Consider the following 14,399-nt stretch of genomic DNA (forward strand, 5'->3'; position numbering starts at 1 on the left):
ACATATTGAGGTGTGTGTGGGGGGGATGGGGTTATTCAGCCTAACACAGAGAGCTACTATTCTACAGCTGAGAAAACTCAGCCTCAAAGAAATTAACTAACTTCCGTACAGTTAGGTCGTTACCGAAGAGCCAAGTTATTCATTCTTTACCACTATCCCTGAAACTTAGTTAGAAGGAATAAAAAGTAAATGACATGTGATCTCAAGGTAATTATGCTATAGTATTATTAGATTTTTAGACCAAAAATATACTAAGCCTGTGGTCTTAATTATAAAATATAATCCATCATGAGGAAAAAGGTTTCTTTAAACTATAACTTTTTTCAACATAATTGAAAGAATTAAAAAAGGTCATCCTTGGACTATAATAGGCCACCACTCAGAGTTACTCATCCTGTTGGCTGCTGTGAGCTGATATTTTAATTTTCAAAGCTTAAATCAGCTTTAGTACATTTCTGTCCTTTGGTAGTGGGTGGCCGCTCTCTATGCAGAATAAAGCTAAGATATTTTGAATTTGGCAGAATTTCTTTTTAATTTTTGAAATCGGCTATCACATTTCTCCTAACTTCTCTCTTCTCTCAGTTGAATATCTCAAGTTCAAATTCAGTTAACCATTTAAATGAAATGGATTTTTGACATCTTAGTTTCTAGATTAACTTCCCCTAGAAACAGTCTAGTTTGTCAAATACGTCCTGTAAAATATGATTTTAAGGATTGAACTTGATGTTACACTATAGTTTAATAATACTGAATATGGTTGAGATGTTTCCCTCCCTTAATGGGAAAATAAACCTCTATAATCTTGCCCCACTGACATGGAATTAATGGAAAGTTGGAAAGACCAGCCCATTTCCAGAAAAAAAATAAATTTTTTAACGTGTATCTTGACTAATAACCCACTGGAGGCTTCAGAGAAAGAAGCCAAATGTTCTTTTCTACATTGGTCACATGTCAGTGCTACATAAGCAACTAGATGGGGTTAAGAAATCCTGCCTTGCTTGGTCTCTTTCTCTCTCTGCCTCCCACATTCTATTCCTTAATTTTATTTATAAATAAATTTACATGTTGTGCCATATATGTGGGCTATGAAACTTAATAATGAATTAAATCTTTTAGTAAGCCAATGCCCAATTTAGCAAGTAGGACATTACAGTTGGTGATGATATTGAGCATACGGTGTTCCTTGCTGAACCTGTCTCCTGCGTTCTTCCACTGTGATACACTGCTATGAATTTTACACTTATTATTCCAATTTTTTCAAGTTTTATTGTGTGTGTATGTATCTCCCTAAATAATATAAAGTCTTTTTTTTTTAATTTTTGCTTGTCTGTGGGCTTTATAAAAATAGTAGCATGCCATGTATAACTTTCCTGTAACTTATTTTTTTATTCACAGTTCTATTTTTAAGGTTTATCAATCCAGTATATCAAGCTAGAATTTGTTCATTTGCTGCAGCTATATAGTATTTTATTGTCTGAACATATCACTTTATTTGCTTGCTTTTTTTATGGATGGGCTTTTGGGCTATTTCCTGATTAGGGAGTTTATTTCCAGTGATTTGCTGTTCTAAACAATGCTGCTATGAATTTTCTTGCACATGTCTCTTTGTGCATGTGAATAAGAGTTCTCTAGGAGTGGAACTTCTGGGTCGGAAGGTAAATGCATTCTTTATTAGATAATTCAAAGTGATTGAACCAATCGGCATTGCTTCAGCGTTGTATTAGAGTGCTTGTTGCTTCACATCCTTGGCATTTGATAAAAAGTCAGGCTCTTAAATTTCACCATCTCAAAATGGGTCTAATTGTGGTCTGAAAAAGCATTGCCTTGATTTCTAATGAGGTTAGCTATCTTTTCATATCTTTAGTTACCATTGATACTTTCTCTTTTTGTGAAATGCTGCTCATATTTTCCCCCGTTTCTCCCTAGCATTATTGTGCACTAGCATAACTTCTTGAGTACTCCATCATTTCCCCTTTGTCTGTCAATGCCAAGGCTTTCCTCAAGTGAATTTTCATTGAGGTGAGACTGTGTTTGGTCTTTCTATTCTATCATATTTCATTGGACAGTTTGTCTCTTTGTCAATACCTAGTGTTTGTTTTCCCTTTCCTCTTTCATTTTCCATTCTTCTGCCTTCCTTTAAGGTTTCTGGATCTTTCATTCCATAACTTGCCTTATATCCAAAGTCAGCTAGTGTTTTAGGAACACCCTTGTTAGACTCCATGGTCAATAACAACAAACAGAGCTATATCGTGATCATGGTGATTTCCTCTCAAAGCGCATGCCAGTATGTTATAAAATCCCCATCACCACCAGGATCGCCGTCGATGATGAGAGTGAAGGGGACAAAGAATATGTTCTGTCACTCTTTCTCTAAGTTCTCACTAAATTTTTTTTTCTTATTTGCCACCATATCACTCCACTGACTCAACCTTTTTTTCCTTCTAAACTGCTATCATTCAGGTCTACCCCAACCCTGCACCCTGCACTTCCTAATTCATTTTTACATTAAATGCAAGATTTTACATTCTGCTCTCTAAATGTTATCTGATTCATTTTGGCCCATTGTTCATATTAGTCTTGAAATGTGATTACATTATCTCAACTATCCACAACCATCCAATTATGATGATAACCCTCTCTGTCTTCATCCAAACCAGTAAAGATTTTGACAGTACAGGGCTCAATATTCTTACATACCATCTTCTCAATGGATAATGATAAATTGATTAACAATTGTTCACTTTAATTGTTTGGTCTTTGTCATTCAGGTTGTATTCTACCATATTACTCCAGGGTATCTATATGTATGTATATACAATATAATTTAACATATATATTATACCATATGTTACATATCACATATATTTGTTTATGTCTCCTCTCCAACCTCATGCTACTCATGATTAATTAGTTTATCACTTTCTTTCAATAGTATTCATAGACCATTTATTTAAATATAACTTCTAGAATTGTGGTTTTTATGGGTATGATATTGTCTCCCATGTCCACTTTTCTCCCCCATTGTTCTCAGCTCCCTTTTCTGATTTTAAGGACATTTTTCATATATATATATATATATATATATATATATATGACTGATTTATTGCTTATTTGTTCATTTCTCTCCATTACATCTGAAGGTCTAATTCCCCTGATACTAGAGACTTACACAGAATTAGTTGCTCACTTTCAACCTCACTGTTTCAGTTTACTACTAAAGTTAACCATTTAAGGTTTCTTTTTTACAATTTGAAGATCATTCTTCTTGATGGAATGTACAAAAGCAACAGGGAGAAGGATTGTTTCCTTCTGTTTGTTGTACACTAACTGCCTTATGTTAGTTAGCATTGCCCCATCGGGCGTGAGCCGCAGGTCTAGTCCTTCCTGTTCTTCTTGCCCTGAATATACCCAAACTGCATTTTGACATACTCCACGTTTTCTTTGCAAACTTCAGCTCATCCTTGACTCCAGCTTTATTGATGTTATTCTGATGTCTGATCATGCTGCTGACAACCAAATTGGGCTAGGAAACATAAAAGAAAGCTTGTCAAGACCTTGGGAAGCTGAACCTTAAACAAATACCAGTATTGCAGGTGACAGTGGTGAGTAATCTGCTGAGAGCTTATTCCTGAGAGAGAATCGGGGGCCAAGAGACAGATTTGATTACTTGAGATGGAGGCACCCTTGAACTCTGTATGTGAAGCTGCTGCCATATAACAAAGTACATTTTTTATGATATCTGAAGGATGGTTCTGAAATAACATCTGTTTCTCTTAAGAATAGCAGTATCTGCCCTGGCCAGTTGGCTCAGTGGTATAGTATCTCAGCCCAGTGTGTGGATATCCTGGGTTGGATTCCTGGTCAGGGCACACAGGGGAAGTGCCCATCTGCTTCTCCACCCCTCCTCCTCTCCCTTCTCTCTCTCTCTCTCTCTCTCTCTCTCTTCCTCTCCCACAGCCATGGCTCAGTTAGATCAAGTTGGCCTCGGGCACTAAGGATGGCTCCATGGCCTCGCCTCAAGTGCTCAAGTACCTTGGTTGCCAAGCAACAGCCTTAGATGAGCAGAACATGGCCCCATTGGGGGCTTGCCAGGTGGATCCCAGTTAGGGGCACATGTGGGAATCTGTCTCTCTGCCTCCCCACTTCTCACTTAATTAAAAAAAAAAAGGAATAGCAGTATCTTCAGTAACTAACCCAGTAATAGGCACATAGTAGGTACTCAACAAGAAAACATTTGTTAAGAATAAAAACAATAAATATTGGGAAAGAGGAAAAAATATTTTCTTCCAGTCACATGAAAGACTAAAGTTGAGAATATGGATTTAATTTTTCATGGGATCTTTAAACTGATTTGACATTTTCATTTTAAGATTCTGTCCACTCGGTTCACAGGGAAACATTAGTGGTGAAATAGGAAATAGGCTTCTTGGAAAATGCGTTGCCTCAACAGATTTAAAGACACAAGCCAGAGCAAATACACACATCTTCCTTGTTTGAACCGAACGGGGAAGGAAGCAAAGGAAGAAACTAATGGAAATTTTCAAACCTTAGTCTCTTTCTGAGGTTTTTTGATAAAAGCCTCTAGGAGTGAGTCAAGAAGGAAGAAGACGAACCAAGTCTTCTAGGTTAGAGATATTGTAATATTAATGATACAAGTTCAAACATCCCAGAAAGTCATTTAATATTTTCTTTTCAATATTAATAATTAAAACTGTTTTTAATATTCTCAACTAACACTCTCCAAATTGGCAGAAAAGTTAAAATTATGTGTGTGATTGGGGTTGGGGGGTGGGGAATGTGGAGAGAGAAAGAGAGTTGGAGAGTACCTTTTCTGTCCCTAGGGTTCAGTGTTCAGTATATGATATAGTAAAGGGCTTTGCAGAAATTAAGTTGTTTCATAACGCCTGGTATTATGGGTAATAATTTCTAAATTTGCTCAAGTCCTTTTAGAAACAGACATGGCATAAATGACAGACTAATAATCCATTCCCTACTTATTCGTGTTGATTCTATGTGTCACTGTTTACTTGCTAAACATTCATTCAAATTGAGACCCTCTTTTGCGGTTATAAAAAGTACGCCACGTTGTGAGCTGTGTTAACTGGTTCCTGGCTGGAAGGGGGGAGGGGTTTTCCTCAGTCACAGATCCAAACTCGGCGCAGGATTTGCTATCTTTCCTCCCCGAATTTAGAAACTTAATTCCGTTAAAAAGGGAGGAAGTTGTCAACGGAGGGTTGCTAAAAGTTCATGCTAAATTTGCTTAGAACCAGATTGCGTTCATTAATATTTATACATCGATGGTTGGGAAGGGGGCGATGATGCTTCTTTAAAAACACTGAGTATTCATCGCCCGTGTTCCGCGTAGCCTTCTGATGAGGGAAGGTGGGCCTTCATTGTTGAGTCAATGAGATACAGATGGAAACCATCTGGCGCCTCGTCTCCTTTTTGTCAAAAACTTTGTCTTGTCTCTTACATGTCAATGATGAATGGAAAGATTTCAATATCTAGCTGAACAATGCCGTTTGAATCCCTCAGCTAGCCAACGGGTTTTTGGCAAGCGGCGATGGGCTTAATATTTTAAAGAAACCAGCAATCATTTTAATTCATTAGTTGAGGCCTGTTGTTCTAGGCAGGGTTTTTGATTTGTATTTTGGGCATCGGCTTTGTCTTTTATTCGCAAGCCTATTCCTTGTGGGCGGTGCTTTATTTTACGCCGTGTACATCAACGGGGACAAAATGGGCAGTTTTAGCTGATGAAGTGACCAAACCGCTGAGTTTCTTTTAATCATCTTCTGTATTAATTATGATTCAAATTCAGAGTTCAGATCAAATTTTTTTCTGGTTAGCTTGCTGGTGCAATGCTTAAATCAGAGGACGCAGCATTGAGTTAACCCGAGTATAGACAGAGAACGTAAAAATCATTGCAGTTCTCTGCTTTGTACGAGGGAACTAGGTGCAGACCTGCCTTAGCGCCATCTCAGGTCCAAGACCTTTATGGTTTGTCTGCTGGACAGTGAGTTCCTCGTGGGAGCAAAGGGACCGACTCACGTGGTTGGCTTTGACAGTGATAATGCTGCTAACAAAAAAAAAAAAAAAAAAAGAAAAAAAAAAAAAGATCGGTTTTCCTGCACTCCACATTTAGTAGAAAAAAGATGAATCACCAAAAAGTAAATTGATGCCAGAGCCTTACGTAGAAACTAATTTCCAGAGTGCTTCCTGGGTTGGTAGAAATTCAGCCCAACTCTGTCCACCTACCAGACTGTGGTAGGTTCTGTGGCAGTCACAGGCCCCACCGCTGACACTCGTGGGGGCTCTGGTTTAGAGAGGACACAGTGTGCAAGTTCCTTTATTTAATTATAACGTTTATTGTGTTAATACATAGCGTTTATTCCCTGCCAAGCACTGTTCTAAATGCTATATATATCTTCACTCACTTCATCCTTACCCCGAACTAACAGCCAAATTCTAATATTATCCTCATTTTTAAAGATAGGGAAACTGAAGCCCAGGGGGATTAAGAACCTGACCAGGCCCCATAGCTATGAAACAGCAAGGTGGGCCTTCAGATCCATACAGAAATGTGTGTACTTACCCACTACGCACGCCGTTTCTCATAGTGACCCTATGAGAGAGCAGTCATTTTTGTTACTTCTGCTTTCTGGATAGGAAACTAAGGCACGAAGAATTTTCTTTTGAAAACCTTTTGTTTTAAAGAAAAAGTAAAGGTTTCCTTTTAGTACATCATATACCTGGGTATTCATTTTAGTAAACAGATTGCCATAAAAAAGCATTGATTATTACAGAAGTACTCATAATCCTACTTGATATACTATGTTATATATAGTCGTCGACAATTATAAAGCACTCACTATGACTCACCTCTTTAGAGCTACATGGATTAACCTGGTGTTATGTTTGTTTTACCTACAAAGCAATAGTCTGACACGTAAATGAACATTGGCACTTATGTCACATGAAGGTCAGGGGTGAGTGCTGAAGTTCATTGAATAAGCTGTCAGCCTCTAAACAAGTTGTGTTCCAAATGGACACTGTAGGTTAATAGCTGGGAACATAGAAGTCACTTGCCTGGGGAAACAGTGGTTGTTAGGACCTCCTTGTAAAAGATTCGAAAGATGAGGCAGCAGGAGCCAGGCAGCAGAGTAGCTTATTCTCATCAAGCCTCGCTTTCTTTATCCTGCAAGTGTTCTCCTTCCTACTGCAGATCACCCCCTTCCCAAACTCTTTGTTATTTCTTGTTGCACAAACTACCCTACCACTTAGTGGCTGTAAGCAAGAAAGGTTTACTGGCCCTGGTCGGTTGGCTCAGCGGTAGAGCATCGGCCTGGCGTGCAGGGAACCCGGGTTCGATTCCCGGCCAGGGCACATAGGAGAGGCGCCCATTTGCTTCTCCACCCCCACCCCCTCCTTCCTCTCTGTCTCTCTCTTCCCCTCCCGCAGCCAGGGCTCCATTGGAGCAAAGATGGCCCGGGCGCTGGGGATGGCTCCTTGGCCTCTGCCCCAGGCGCTGGAGTGGCTCTGGTCTCGGCAGAGTGACGCCCCGGAGGGGCAGAGCATCGCCCCCTGGTGGGCAGAGCGTCGCCCCTGGTGGGCAGAGCGTCGCCCCTGGTGGGCAGAGTGTCACCCCTGGTGGGCGTGCCGGGTGGATCCTGGTCGGGCGCATGCGGGAGTCTGTCTGACTGTCTCTCCCCATTTCCAGCTTCAGAAAAATACAAAAAAAAAAAAAAAAGAATAAAGAAAGGGTTACTATTTCTCACAATTCTGTGGGTGAGGACTTCAGGTAGGGCTGGCTGTGCTGTTCTTTTGCTCCATCTGGCATTGTTTGGGGGGTCACTCATTCAGCCCGATTCATGTGTGCCCGGGCTACGCTGGAAGCGTCACGACAGTTTCACTCCATCATCAGATGACCTCGTGTTGCTCATGCGGCCTCACGACTGAACTAGTTTGGCTTTCTCACAATGCGGTGGTTTGAGGGTGGTCAGTCTTGTCATGTATGTGGAAGCTGGTTTCCAAGAGGAAGGAAGGAAACACTACCAACCCGCTTAAGTCTTGTGCTAACGAGTGCCAGGACCCAGCAACCCAGCTCAGCACTTCCTCCGCATTCTGTCGGTCAAAGCAAGTTACAAGGCTACCCCGAATTTAGAAGGGAGGAGAAATGGACTCTTACCTTTTCTAAGGGGCGGGGGTGGGGTGCAGATAAAGAAGGAAAACAACTGATGATGGACACCTTTGGAGACTGTCTTCTATATCACCACCATTGTTGGATTATGGAGAAGGGTGAGGCCCTAACTCTTCACAGTGGGACCTACCAATATGGTCTTGTCCCAAAAATAACTGCAGTGAACACCAGAGATGTGAAAATTCTTCAGCAGCAGCTAAAAGAATGGGAAATTTGGCCCTGGCCGGTTGGCTCAGCGGTAGAGCATCGGCCTGGCGTGCGGGGGACCCGGGTTCGATTCCCCGCCAGGGCACATAGGAGAAGCGCCCATTTGCTTCTCCACCCCCCCCCCTCCTTCCTCTCTGTCTCTCTCTTCCCCTCCCGCAGCCAAGGCTCCATTGGAGCAAAGATGGCCCGGGCGCTGGGTATGGCTCCTTGGCCTCTGCCCCCGGTGCTAGAGTGGCTCTGGTCGCAGCAGAGCGACGCCCTGGAGGGGCAGAGCATCGCCCCCTGGTGGGCAGAGCGTCGCCCCTGGTGGGCGTGCCAGGTGGATCCCGGTCGGGCGCATGCGGGAGTCTGTCTGTCTCTCCCCGTTTCCAGCTTTAGAAAAATACAAAAAATAAAAAAAATAATAAAAAAAAAAAAGGAAAAAAAAAAAAGAATAGGAAATTCATGCACATCCCTCCTTTCCCTCAGAGATCTAAGCTGATATCTGGGGAGAAAATTGAGGAGGGTGACTGTACCCATGTTAGTTTCAGCTGTATCAGAAGCCCAAGGAGTTGATTTGTTTCTCACGTGAAGTTCACAAGCAGGCAGTGTGGGGCTGGCCTGGTGCCCTCCAGCTCACTACTCCACGCCCAGACGAGGACTGCGTGGTGGCAGTTCTTCTGTAATGAGTGCACAGATCAAATTCATATCCTATCCTAAGTCTTTTCTTTTAATACATAAATTTTTATTAATTTTAATGGGGTGACATCAAGAAATCAGGGTACATATATTCAAAGAAAACATGTCCAGGTTATCTTGTCATTCAATTATGTTGCATACCCATCACCCAAAGTCAGATTGTCCTCTGTCACCTTCTATCTAGTTCTCTTTGTGCCCCTCCCCCGCCCCTCCCCCTCTCCCTCCTTCCCTCCCCCCCCCCCCCATAACCACCACACTCTTGTCCATGTCTCTTAGTCTCATTTTTATGTCCCACCTATGTATGGAATCATGCAGTTCTTGTTTTTTTCTGATTTACTTATTTCACTCCGTATAATTTTATTATTTCACTCCGTATAATGTTATCAAGATATCAAGATCCCATCATTTTGTTGTAGATGATCCGATGTCATCATTTCTTATGGCTGAGTAGCATACCATAGTGTATATGTGCCACATCTTCTTTATCCAGTCATATATATATATATATATATGACTGGATATATATATATATATATATATCCTATCCTAAGTCTTTATGATGATCACAGTTCATGGGGCTTTTACTCCAGGCAATTATCCATTCATGCCACTAAGTTTCCCAAATGTCCACTTTGCATGGAAATGATGATAGCAGACTTTGTGAACAATTACAGGTAGAAAAAAATTTCAAGCTTTATACTACTTGCCTAGCTCTTTAAAGCTACCTAAATATAAAATGAGTTATATACTACCTTGTACCCTTTCTCTTTTTTAATGAAAACCACATGACATTATTTTTATTGTCAGTTGAAGTAGTAAAACACTTACAAACAGGATAGACGAGACAGACACATAAATGCTACTTTTGCCATATTTTTGTTGATGGGGTAGAAGGACCACGTGACTAGGAATCACATAAAGCGTGAGTCTTCAGGCAAATCACTCAAGGTCGTGCAACCTGAGTTTCAAGAGCCTGTGCAATGAAGACGGTGACATATGGCCTGTGTACAGTGTGTCGGGAGAGGAGGCATCAGATGAGATAATGATGGAAACGTGATGGGAAACAGTCACTTCTACAAACTTCAGATATTCCCCTTTCATTACTTTTATGAGCAGCCTGATCATCAGTGCATGTTGTAATCGGGGCGGTCCACGATACTTCATCCCGGTTTGTCCGTTAAAACCACTGAGGCTGCGGATTCTGTGCATTGTGCAGCTCCTCTGTTCTGTGGCACGGGTGCTGTGGCAGGGCTCTCAGTGGCACTTCTGGCATCAGTTGTCATAAAGTGACTATTGAATTAGGAAAGCCTGATGATCCGGGAGCCGTGCGAGGGGGAAGAACAACATTATAACAACGCCTAAGTCCTCAGGGCAAAGTTTTCACCTCATTATTCTGCACCTGTCTCTTATGCAGACTGTGCTAAATATTAGACCCATTCACCGGACAGGAACACACCTTAGAGAATCTTGACTTGCTAAAAGTTCGTTACAGAATTACAAGTGGAGCCAGGATTTGAATCCAACAAACTCCTGAGCCAGGGCTGTTACTTCCCATGCTCACCGTGAACTCAGCACTGGCCAACCAAGGCCCAGAGGAGGGGAGAGAAGTTTCAGCACAGAGACGGTCCGATAGTCAAGGCTGGCTGCTCACACATGTGGCCCGAGCGGTCACACAGGGCCCCACGCCCAGAAGGAACCACACTCAAATTACTGTTCTCCTGGCACCTCCTCAAAATTCCTAATAACTTTTGAACAGGCGGCTTCTCATTTTCACTTTCTGGTGGACCTCACCAATAATAGCCGGTCCTGGGAGACATTCAGGTGACAGAAAGGAGGAAAGAGAATAGCCCACCTTACTTCTACAATGTAACATGTGTAAAACCAAGGAAAAGGGGAGAGACAGCTAACATTCGCTGAGTACCTATTACAGGCCAGGGATGTATCCATGTCATCTTATACCCATTAACTAATCTCAACTCCAGAACAACTCTATGAGGTGAAAAAGTTCATCATTTTACAGATAAGGAGACATTCTCAGAGAGGTTAACTGATTTGCATAAGGTTACACAGCCGGGAAGAGGTGGGGCTGGGATGTAAGGCCAACTATGTCTGACTTCAATGCTCTTTAGTCTTTTAACCCCTCCAGGCTGCTCCATGGAAGAGATAAAAAATACCTATTCTTCCTGGGCGCATTAGTATGAGGTGGATTTTCCATCTCTGCAGAAATAGATTAAGCTATGATTAAATGTATGCAGTGTACAATAATGTAGTGTTGCTGTCTACAGTGTTTAACTTCCTCTCAGTTAAGCCTGACCTAATGACAGTTCTCAAAGATAGAAGCTGTGATATGTAAATATGATCAAGACATGATATCAGAGTTACCGGACAAATTACTAGACTGTGCCTTATTATTTTTATAAGCTAATTGCATCTAGTTTCTTACATCTCTGAGTAACAGTAAAGTAGGAGTTCAAAGACCTGAATTCTACTTTTGACTTGAAAGCATTTTAAGTAAGCCATTTGACTACTCTGAATCTCAGCTATGAAATGAAAAAAGGAGGATCCTATAGCTATGGTAAAATAAATAAATAAATAAATAGCCTGACCTGTGGTGGTGCGGTGGATAAAGCGTTGACCTGGAAATGCTGAGGTCACCAGTTCGAAACCCTGGGCATGCCTGGTCAAGGCACATATGGGAGTTGATGCTTCCAGCTCCTCCCCCCGTCTCTCTCTCTCCTCTCTCTCTCTCTCTGTCTATCTCCCTCTCTCTCTCCTCTCTAAAATGAATAAATAAAATAAAAAAAAATAAAAACAGTAAAAAAAATTAATTAATTAATTAATTAAAAAGTATTTTCATCATAATTAAAATCCTAAATAGAATTCCTTTTTTTGCACCCAGGGAAGGAAGCCCAAATTGGCTTAGCATTGAGAGGGGATTCCTTAGGCAAGAAGGAGGGGAGGAAAGAGAAGAAAGGAAGGACCCTGTGTCCCAGGACATTGCAGATTCCTTGAGCGGGATGACTTCCTCACCCTATCTGTGGGCCTTTGGTTCTGTCGGCCTCTGGTAGTCAGGGATGCTTGCCTGGGATAGCAGTAAGCCCGCCAGCAAGCTGGGAGACCGTGATGATGGTGCCTGTTGAGGAGGAAGAAGGGAGGAGCTCTAACTTTGCTTAGTATTTCTCAATCATGCTTGAAGTCTTTTTCTTTGTTTCTATTTCATTGCCCTGTGGGCAAGGACCGATGGCCCTGTCCTAGCTATTGCTCTAGGATTGATTGTAGGTGGTTTCACAGTTATAGGTCCGGACTCAATTGACAACACTGCCATGATTTATAAATGATGTCCGTTATAAGCACTGAACATATAGAGGATGATAGATGTGGCTCTCGTTGCATCTATTAGATATTTGCCATCCTCGCTCAGTGTAGACTGTCCAGAAATATTTGTTGGATGACTAAACAGCCATTTCTGTCAGTGTTAACTTTGTTATAGCTATGAGGAAACTGCTGTCCCAGAAGTTGTCTAAGATTCTAGAAAATGAAGGGCATTGACCTAAGTGAAAAACATGGACCTCCTTTTGATTTCTCAGATTGTGGATCATAAAATATTTGCATTAGAATCACATAGTGAGCTTGTTTAAATTAAAGATTCCTGGGCCCCATCCTAGACTTACTAAATCAAAATCTTTGGAGGATAAGACAGAAATTAACATTTTCATGAGTGTACTCAGTGATTGTGTGTGTGTGTGTGTGTGTGTGTGTGTGTGTGTGTGTGTGTGTGTTGAAGAGAGTTATTGCCTTATAAAGTTGGGTAAGAAAAATTATATTTTTAATACTGGCAACATTTAAAATTTTTTTAATTGATTTTAGAGAGAGAGAAACATTGACTTGTTCCACTTCTTTATGCATTCATTGATGGACTATTGTTTGTGCCCTGACCAGGGATCAAACTGACAACCTTAGCGTATTGTGTTGACACTCTAACCAACTGAGCAACCCAGCCAGGGCTAAAACTGTCAGTATTTTTCTTTAGTCCATCGTAATCTCAACTAAGCCACTTTGCTAATGGTGCTGGAATTCAGTAGAGAATTATAAATACAGCTCGATTAACTAAATTCTTCCATGTTAGGTGTGGAGAGGATCTAGATAAATAAAACTTAAGAGCAAATAAAGTATTTTTAAAGAAGTCTCATAGTTGTAGCTTACTCACCCAAGTAACACTCGATGAGGCCACATATGAACGTGTATTTTATCTTATTCCTTTGATGTGCGTGTGTGGTCGTGCGCATACATATACATGTGCGGACCACGGACGGGGAGTAGTGGGGGAGGGTTGCAGAAGACAGCCATGAAGACGGAAGGGTAGTAGCTCAGCAGCGGCCCGCTTTGGGAGATAACTAACAATAAGCTGATAGGTCAGAGCAGAGTCAAAAGGGAAAAGAATAGGACAAATGTTTACATTTTTATTTTATTTTATTTTTAAATTTATTTATTTATTCATTTTAGAGAGGAGAAGGAGAGACAGAGAGAGAGAGAGGGGAGACAGAGAGAGAGAAGGGGGGAGGAGCAGGAAGCATCAACTCCCATATGTGCCTTGACCAGGCAAGCCCAGGGTTTCGAATCGGCAGCCTCAGCATTTCTAGGTCGACGTTTTATCCACTGCGCCACCACAGGTCAGGCATGTTTACATTTTTAGAAAAAGTACTCCAACTCAGACGGTCACAGAGTAGCAGAGCAGTGCTGTTGAAAGGACCCGGATAACCAGAATCTGAGTCTGACTCTGTCAGGTAACTAGTCCTGTGATGATGGGTCAGTTACTTAATTCCCCTAAATTCCAGTTTCCTCATTCCTGACACTGGATGATGATGATAAAACCAATACAACCAATGGCTCAACTGGCGGTAAGACTTAACAAGGAAATCAGACACGAAGGGCTGACGTGTGTCATAAGCACTCGGTGGCATCCAGGGGAGAGGTGCCAAACTTAAAACGAATTCCCTTTTGAAATGTAGGTAATCAATATTGTTATTTTCATGTGAAGCCATTTTGCTGTCAGGGCATGTGTCAATTTCACCAAGACTCCATTGCTCAGACATGAGGAAAGTCTTAGCAGAAAGACAGGAAGATTTGATAACTAGCCTGACCAGCTTCTAGACTCAGCTTGGCATCCAGAGATCCTCCATGAGGAGAAGCCCTTTCTTTGCTTCCCAGAGAATGCCTTAATTAATCAGTTAATTGAATCCATCAAAAATATTTGGAGAGTGGCTCTGGTCGCGGCAGTGTGACGCCCCGGAGGAGCAGAGCATCGCCCCCTGGTGGG

The 14,399-nt window shown here is 41.6% G+C and overlaps 1 protein-coding gene across 11 annotated transcripts in view; it reads left to right on the forward strand.

Annotated features, from left to right (window-relative positions):
- THRB (thyroid hormone receptor beta) overlaps positions 1 to 14,399 on the forward strand; it is a 396,484-nt gene that overhangs the window by 63,302 nt on the left and 318,783 nt on the right. Inside the window, exon 1 of one of the 11 annotated variants that reach the window (XM_066351974.1) lies at positions 3,520 to 3,602. The exons of the other annotated variants lie outside the window; for them this stretch is intronic. The gene's annotated coding sequence lies outside the window, so the exon portion shown is untranslated. Of the gene's footprint in view, positions 1 to 3,519; positions 3,603 to 14,399 lie in introns of those variants that run through there. 11 annotated transcript variants of the gene reach the window in all.

This window comes from Saccopteryx leptura, chromosome 10 (assembly GCF_036850995.1).
Source record: "Saccopteryx leptura isolate mSacLep1 chromosome 10, mSacLep1_pri_phased_curated, whole genome shotgun sequence".
Taxonomy (NCBI): Eukaryota; Metazoa; Chordata; class Mammalia; order Chiroptera; family Emballonuridae; genus Saccopteryx; species Saccopteryx leptura.